Source organism: Pseudophryne corroboree, chromosome 4, assembly GCF_028390025.1.
Source record: "Pseudophryne corroboree isolate aPseCor3 chromosome 4, aPseCor3.hap2, whole genome shotgun sequence".
Taxonomy (NCBI): Eukaryota; Metazoa; Chordata; class Amphibia; order Anura; family Myobatrachidae; genus Pseudophryne; species Pseudophryne corroboree.
Window position 1 is genome coordinate 24195762 of NC_086447.1, and position 7500 is coordinate 24203261.

The 7500-nt window shown below is 35.8% G+C and overlaps 8 non-coding genes across 8 annotated transcripts; all 8 read left to right on the plus strand.

Moving 5' to 3' along the window:
- The first annotated feature begins 1586 nt into the window (after window positions 1-1586).
- On the plus strand, window positions 1587-1676 carry TRNAY-GUA (transfer RNA tyrosine (anticodon GUA)). The gene is given in 2 exon segments: window positions 1587-1623; window positions 1641-1676. It is a non-coding gene; the product is annotated as a tRNA-Tyr (tRNA).
- A 239-nt stretch (window positions 1677-1915) lies between these two features.
- Window positions 1916-1997, plus strand: TRNAS-AGA (transfer RNA serine (anticodon AGA)). The gene has a single exon. It is a non-coding gene; the product is annotated as a tRNA-Ser (tRNA).
- Window positions 1998-2896: 899 nt separating this feature from the next.
- TRNAY-GUA (transfer RNA tyrosine (anticodon GUA)) lies at window positions 2897-2986 on the plus strand. The gene is given in 2 exon segments: window positions 2897-2933; window positions 2951-2986. It is a non-coding gene; the product is annotated as a tRNA-Tyr (tRNA).
- A 241-nt stretch (window positions 2987-3227) lies between these two features.
- TRNAS-AGA (transfer RNA serine (anticodon AGA)) lies at window positions 3228-3309 on the plus strand. Its single transcript has one exon. It is a non-coding gene; the product is annotated as a tRNA-Ser (tRNA).
- A 1230-nt stretch (window positions 3310-4539) lies between these two features.
- Window positions 4540-4621, plus strand: TRNAS-AGA (transfer RNA serine (anticodon AGA)). The gene has a single exon. It is a non-coding gene; the product is annotated as a tRNA-Ser (tRNA).
- Window positions 4622-5523: 902 nt separating this feature from the next.
- On the plus strand, window positions 5524-5613 carry TRNAY-GUA (transfer RNA tyrosine (anticodon GUA)). The gene is given in 2 exon segments: window positions 5524-5560; window positions 5578-5613. It is a non-coding gene; the product is annotated as a tRNA-Tyr (tRNA).
- A 239-nt stretch (window positions 5614-5852) lies between these two features.
- TRNAS-AGA (transfer RNA serine (anticodon AGA)) lies at window positions 5853-5934 on the plus strand. The gene has a single exon. It is a non-coding gene; the product is annotated as a tRNA-Ser (tRNA).
- A 1230-nt stretch (window positions 5935-7164) lies between these two features.
- TRNAS-AGA (transfer RNA serine (anticodon AGA)) lies at window positions 7165-7246 on the plus strand. The gene has a single exon. It is a non-coding gene; the product is annotated as a tRNA-Ser (tRNA).
- Window positions 7247-7500: the final 254 nt, after the last annotated feature.

Consider the following 7500-nt stretch of genomic DNA (forward strand, 5'->3'; position numbering starts at 1 on the left):
GTTTGGCTACACTAAAAAATCTATTGAAAGTGCTTTCCAAACTAGCTCTGTAGCCAGTTGATAGTAATTGCACAAATATAAGTCAAACTATTAGTAATATTTTCCAAATGATTAAACATGACAATTTGTGTGATAAAGCAACACAGGAATAAGTAGTTGAATCTCTTTTGTGTAGTCAAATAATTTTTCATTTTGCTTGGAAAGTTGATAATGTTTAAAATTAACACTCAATCATTTTAATAGCATGTAATATCACAGTTGTGCGATCATGGAATCCTTCGATAGCTCAGCTGATAGGGCGGAGGGCTGTAGAGGAGATTGATACAGAAATCCTTATGTCGCTGGTTTAATTCTGGCCCGAAGGATGATGTTTTTGATAAACTTAGATGTCAGTACTGACATTTTACAAACCCAAAACTATACCAAGTATAAAGCATTCTCCAAGTTATATTTTAAAAATCATTAACGCAGGTCACTGTGGTCAGGATTAACTTCCAGTGGAAATCATCTCTGATACAATATTACTTCAGTCATCCTCACAGCCTGAAATGAAGTAGCTCAACAAAGAGAAACTTTTGTGAAAACATCACATTGCATGAGAGGTAGTTGTGGCCGAGTGATTAAGTCGATGGACTAGAAATATATTGGGGTCTCCCTGCGCAGGTTCAAATTCTGCCGACTACGACCACGTGATTGTTTTATTTTTCAGAAAATTTACTAAAAACTTGAAACCAGTGTTGCTCAGGGTGAGTCAGGAACTGGCACATCAAAATCTTTAGGATGCCTGCCTGTTCTCTCTTTCTCTATCCGTCATTCCCCTCCTCTACTTGAGACTAAGCCCAGGAATCTCAGCAGCCATACTAAGTAGCATTTATTAATTACAAATGCATTTTCAATGTCAAATTTGTAAGAAAGTTTTGTACATTTAGCAAAATATCAAATTCATTTGAAAGAAAATGATGTCCACTCAAAGTAAAAAGAGCTTTGGTTACTTTCAATGCACAACATTTTACTTTCAAATCGTGTCAGATGACTTTCAATGCTAATTATTATATCATTAACCTCTCCTTTATTAAAAATTGTGCTTTAATGCAAAAAAAGAAAAATAATTGTCTGTGCATACTCTCATGTAGCACAATTATCTTCACTAGCTCAAAAGGGCCGCTCATTGTCCAAAATGAATTGTCAAATCAGAACAAACAATGGAATATCCCCATCATTCCTGGAACACTTGATTAGTTTACAAAACAAGCAAAATTTAAAAGAGTGTAGAAGGTTTGATAGGCTCAAGCATCTCTAATCTTGATGTAAGTTTGGCAACACTAAAAAATCTATTGAAAGTGCTTTCCAAACTAGCTCTGTAGCCAGTTGATAGTAATTGCACAAATATAAGTCAAACTATTAGTGATATTTTCCAAATGATTAAACATGACAATTTGTGTGATAAAGCAACACAGGAATAAGTAGTTGAATCTCTTTTGTGTAGTCAAATCATTTTTCATTTTACTTGGAAAGTTGATAATGTTTAAAATTAACACTCAATCATTTTAATAGCACGTAATATCACAGCTGTATGATCATGGAATCCTTCGATAGCTCAGCTGGTAGAGTGGAGGTCTGTAGAGGAGATTGGTACAGAAATCCTTAGGTCGCTGGTTCAATTCCGGCTCGAAAGATGACGCTTTTGATAAACTTAGATGTCAGTACTGACATTTTACAAACCCAAAACTATACCAAGTATAAAGCATTCTCCAAGTTATATTTTAAAAATCATTAACGCAGGTCACTGTGGTCAGGATTAACTTCCCATGGAAATCATCTCTGATACAATATTACTTCAGTCATCCTCACAGCCTGAAATGAAGTAGCTCAACCCATAGAGAAACTTTTGTGAAAACATCCCATTGAACGAGAGGTAGTCGTGGCCGAGTGGATAAGGCGATGGACTAGAAATCCACTGGGGTCTCCCCGCGCAGGTTCAAATCCTGCCGACTACGACCAAATGGTTATTATTTTTTTCAGAAAATTTACTAAAAGCTTGAAACCAGTGTTGCTCAGGGTGAGTCAGGAACTGGCACATCAAAATCTTTAGGATGCCTGCCTGTTCTCTCTTTCTCTATCCGTCATTCTACTCCTCTACTTGAGACTGAGCCCAGGAATCTCAGCAGCCATACTAAGTAGCATTTGTTAATTACAAATGCATTTTGAATGTCAAATTTGTAAGAAAGTTTTGTACATTTAGCAAAATATCAAATTCATTTGAAAGAAAATGATGTCCACTCAAAGTAAAAAGAGCTTTGGTTACTTTCAATGCACAACATTTTACTTTCAAATCGTGTCAGATGACTTTCAGTGCTAATTATATCATTAACCTCTCCTTTATTAAAAATTGTGCTTTAATGCAAAAAAAGAAAAATAATTGTCTGTGCATACTCTCATGTAGCACAATTATCTTCACTAGCTCAAAAGGGCCGCTCATTGTCCAAAATGAATTGTCAAATCAGAACAAACAATGGAATATCCCCATCATTCCTGGAACACTTGATTAGTTTACAAAACAAGCAAAATTTAAAAGAGTGTAGAAGGTTTGATAGGCTCAAGCATCTCTAATCTTGATGTAAGTTTGGCTACACTAAAAAATCTATTGAAAGTGCTTTCCAATCTAGCTCTGTAGCCAGTTGATAGTAATTGCACAAATATAAGTCAAACTATTAGTGATATTTTCCAAATGATTAAACATGACAATTTGTGTGATAAAGCAACACAGGAATAAGTAGTTGAATCTCTTTTGTGTAGTCAAATCATTTTTCATTTTGCTTGGAAAGTTGATAATGTTTAAAATTAACACTCAATCATTTTAATAGCACGTAATATCACAGATGTATGATCTTGGAAGCCTTCGATAGCTCAGCTGGTAGAGCGGAGGACTGTAGAGGAGATTGGTACAGAAATCCTTAGGTCGCTGGTTCAATTCTGGCTCGAAGGATGACGCTTTTGATAAACTTAGATGTCAGTACTGACATTTTACAAACCCAAATTTATACCAAGTATAAAGCATTCTCCAAGTTATATTTTAAAAATCATTAACGCAGGTCACTGTGGTCAGGATTAACTTCCCATGGAAATCATCTCTGATACAATATTACTACAGTCATCCTCACAGCCTGAAATGAAGTAGCTCAATCCATAGAGAAACTTTTGTGAAAACATCACATTGCATGAGAGGGGTAGTTGTGGCCGAGTGGTAAAGGCGATGGACTAGAAATCCATTGGGGTCTCCCTGCACAGGTTCAAATCCTGCAGACTACGACCACATGGTTGTTTTATTTTTCAGAAAATTTACTAAAAGCTTGAAACCAGTGTTGCTCAGGGTGAGTCAGGAACTGGGACATCAAAATCTTTAGGATGCCTGCCTGTTCTCTCTTTCTCTATCCGTCATTCTCCTCCTCTACTTGAGACTGAGCCCAGGAATCTCAGTAGCCATACTAAGTAGCATTTATTAATTACAAATGCATTTTGAATGTCAAATTTGTAAGAAAGTTTTGTACATTTAGCAAAATATCAAATTCATTTGAAAGAAAATGATGTCCACTCAAAGTAAAAAGAGCTTTGGTTACTTTCAATGCACAACATTTTACTTTCAAATCGTGTCAGATGACTTTCAGTGCTAATTATTATATCATTAACCTCTCCTTTATTAAAAATTGTGCTTTAATGCAAAAAAAGAAAAATAATTGTCTGTGCATACTCTCATGTAGCACAGTTATCTTCACTAGCTCAAAAGGGCCGCTCATTGTCCAAATGAATTGTCAAATCAGAACAAACAATGGAATGTCCCCATCATTCCTGGAACACTTGATTAGTTTACAAAACAAGCAAAATTTAAAAGAGTGTAGAAGGTTTGATAGGCTCAAGCATCTCTAATCTTGATGTAAGTTTGGCTACACTAAAAAATCTATTGAAAGTGCTTTCCAAACTAGCTCTGTAGCCAGTTGACAGTAATTGCACAAATATAAGTCAAACTATTAGTGATATTTTCCAAATGATTAAACATGACAATTTGTGTGATAAAGCAACACAGGAATAAGTAGTTGAATCTCTTTTGTGTAGTCAAATCATTTTTCATTTTGCTTGGAAAGCAGATAATGTTTAAAATTAACACTCAATCATTTTAATAGCACGTAATATCACAGTTGTACAATCATAGAATCCTTCGATAGCTCTACTGGTAGAGCGGAGGTCTGTAGAGGAGATTGGTACAGAAATCCTTAGGTCGCTGGTTCAATTCTGGCTCAAAGGATGATGCTTTTGATAAACTTAGATGTCAGTACTGACATTTTACAAACCCCAAACTATACCAAGTATAAAGCATTCTCCAAGTTATATTTTAAAAATCATTAACGCAGGTCACTGTGGTCAGGATTAACTTCCCATGGAAATCATCTCTGATACAATATTACTTCAGTCATCCTCACAGCCTGAAAAGAAGTAGCTCAACCCATAGAGAAACTTTTGTGAAAACATCACATTGCATGAGAGGTAGTTGTGGCCGAGTGGTAAAGGCGATGGACTAGAAATCCATTGGGGTCTCCCCGCGCAGGTTCAAATCCTGCCGACTACGACCACATGGTTGTTTTATTTTTCAGAAAAATTACTAAAAACTTGAAACCAGTGTTGCTCAGGGTGAGTCAGGAACTGGCACATCAAAATCTTTAGGATGCCTGCCTGTTCTCTCTTTCTCTATCCGTCATTCTCCTCCTCTACTTGAGACTGAGCCCAGGAATCTCAGCAGCCATACTAAGTAGCATTTGTTAATTACAAATGCATTTTGAATGTCAAATTTGTAAGAAAGTTTTGTACATTTAGCAAAATATCAAATTCATTTGAAAGAAAATGATGTCCACTCAAAGTAAAAAGAGCTTTGGTTACTTTCAATGCACAACATTTTACTTTCAAATCGTGTCAGATGACTTTCAGTGCTAATTATTATATCATTAACCTCTCCTTTATTAAAAATTGTGCTTTAATGCAAAAAAAGAAAATTAAATGTCTGTGCAAACTCTCATGTAGCACAATTATCTTCACTAGCTCAAAAGGGCCGCTCATTGTCCAAAATGAATTGTCAAATCAGAACAAACAATGGAATATCCCCATCATTCCTGGAACACTTGATTAGTTTACAAAACAAGCAAAATTTAAAAGAGTGTAGAAGGTTTGATAGGCTCAAGCATCTCTAATCTTGATGTAAGTTTGGCTACACTAAAAAATCTATTGAAAGTGCTTTCCAATCTAGCTCTGTAGCCAGTTGATAGTAATTGCACAAATATAAGTCAAACTATTAGTGATATTTTCCAAATGATTAAACATGACAATTTGTGTGATAAAGCAACACAGGAATAAGTAGTTGAATCTCTTTTGTGTAGTCAAATCATTTTTCATTTTGCTTGGAAAGTTGATAATGTTTAAAATTAACACTCAATCATTTTAATAGCACGTAATATCACAGATGTATGATCTTGGAAGCCTTCGATAGCTCAGCTGGTAGAGCGGAGGACTGTAGAGGAGATTGGTACAGAAATCCTTAGGTCGCTGGTTCAATTCTGGCTCGAAGGATGACGCTTTTGATAAACTTAGATGTCAGTACTGACATTTTACAAACCCAAATTTATACCAAGTATAAAGCATTCTCCAAGTTATATTTTAAAAATCATTAACGCAGGTCACTGTGGTCAGGATTAACTTCCCATGGAAATCATCTCTGATACAATATTACTACAGTCATCCTCACAGCCTGAAATGAAGTAGCTCAATCCATAGAGAAACTTTTGTGAAAACATCACATTGCATGAGAGGTAGTTGTGGCCGAGTGGTAAAGGCGATGGACTAGAAATCCATTGGGGTCTCCCTGCACAGGTTCAAATCCTGCAGACTACGACCACATGGTTGTTTTATTTTTCAGAAAATTTACTAAAAGCTTGAAACCAGTGTTGCTCAGGGTGAGTCAGGAACTGGGACATCAAAATCTTTAGGATGCCTGCCTGTTCTCTCTTTCTCTATCCGTCATTCTCCTCCTCTACTTGAGACTGAGCCCAGGAATCTCAGTAGCCATACTAAGTAGCATTTATTAATTACAAATGCATTTTGAATGTCAAATTTGTAAGAAAGTTTTGTACATTTAGCAAAATATCAAATTCATTTGAAAGAAAATGATGTCCACTCAAAGTAAAAAGAGCTTTGGTTACTTTCAATGCACAACATTTTACTTTCAAATCGTGTCAGATGACTTTCAGTGCTAATTATTATATCATTAACCTCTCCTTTATTAAAAATTGTGCTTTAATGCAAAAAAAGAAAAATAATTGTCTGTGCATACTCTCATGTAGCACAGTTATCTTCACTAGCTCAAAAGGGCCGCTCATTGTCCAAATGAATTGTCAAATCAGAACAAACAATGGAATGTCCCCATCATTCCTGGAACACTTGATTAGTTTACAAAACAAGCAAAATTTAAAAGAGTGTAGAAGGTTTGATAGGCTCAAGCATCTCTAATCTTGATGTAAGTTTGGCTACACTAAAAAATCTATTGAAAGTGCTTTCCAAACTAGCTCTGTAGCCAGTTGACAGTAATTGCACAAATATAAGTCAAACTATTAGTGATATTTTCCAAATGATTAAACATGACAATTTGTGTGATAAAGCAACACAGGAATAAGTAGTTGAATCTCTTTTGTGTAGTCAAATCATTTTTCATTTTGCTTGGAAAGCAGATAATGTTTAAAATTAACACTCAATCATTTTAATAGCACGTAATATCACAGTTGTACAATCATAGAATCCTTCGATAGCTCTACTGGTAGAGCGGAGGTCTGTAGAGGAGATTGGTACAGAAATCCTTAGGTCGCTGGTTCAATTCTGGCTCAAAGGATGATGCTTTTGATAAACTTAGATGTCAGTACTGACATTTTACAAACCCCAAACTATACCAAGTATAAAGCATTCTCCAAGTTATATTTTAAAAATCATTAACGCAGGTCACTGTGGTCAGGATTAACTTCCCATGGAAATCATCTCTGATACAATATTACTTCAGTCATCCTCACAGCCTGAAAAGAAGTAGCTCAACCCATAGAGAAACTTTTGTGAAAACATCACATTGCATGAGAGGTAGTTGTGGCCGAGTGGTAAAGGCGATGGACTAGAAATCCATTGGGGTCTCCCCGCGCAGGTTCAAATCCTGCCGACTACGACCACATGGTTGTTTTATTTTTCAGAAAAATTACTAAAAACTTGAAACCAGTGTTGCTCAGGGTGAGTCAGGAACTGGCACATCAAAATCTTTAGGATGCCTGCCTGTTCTCTCTTTCTCTATCCGTCATTCTCCTCCTCTACTTGAGACTGAGCCCAGGAATCTCAGCAGCCATACTAAGTAGCATTTGTTAATTACAAATGCATTTTGAATGTCAAATTTGTAAGAAAGTTTTGTACATTTAGCAAAATATC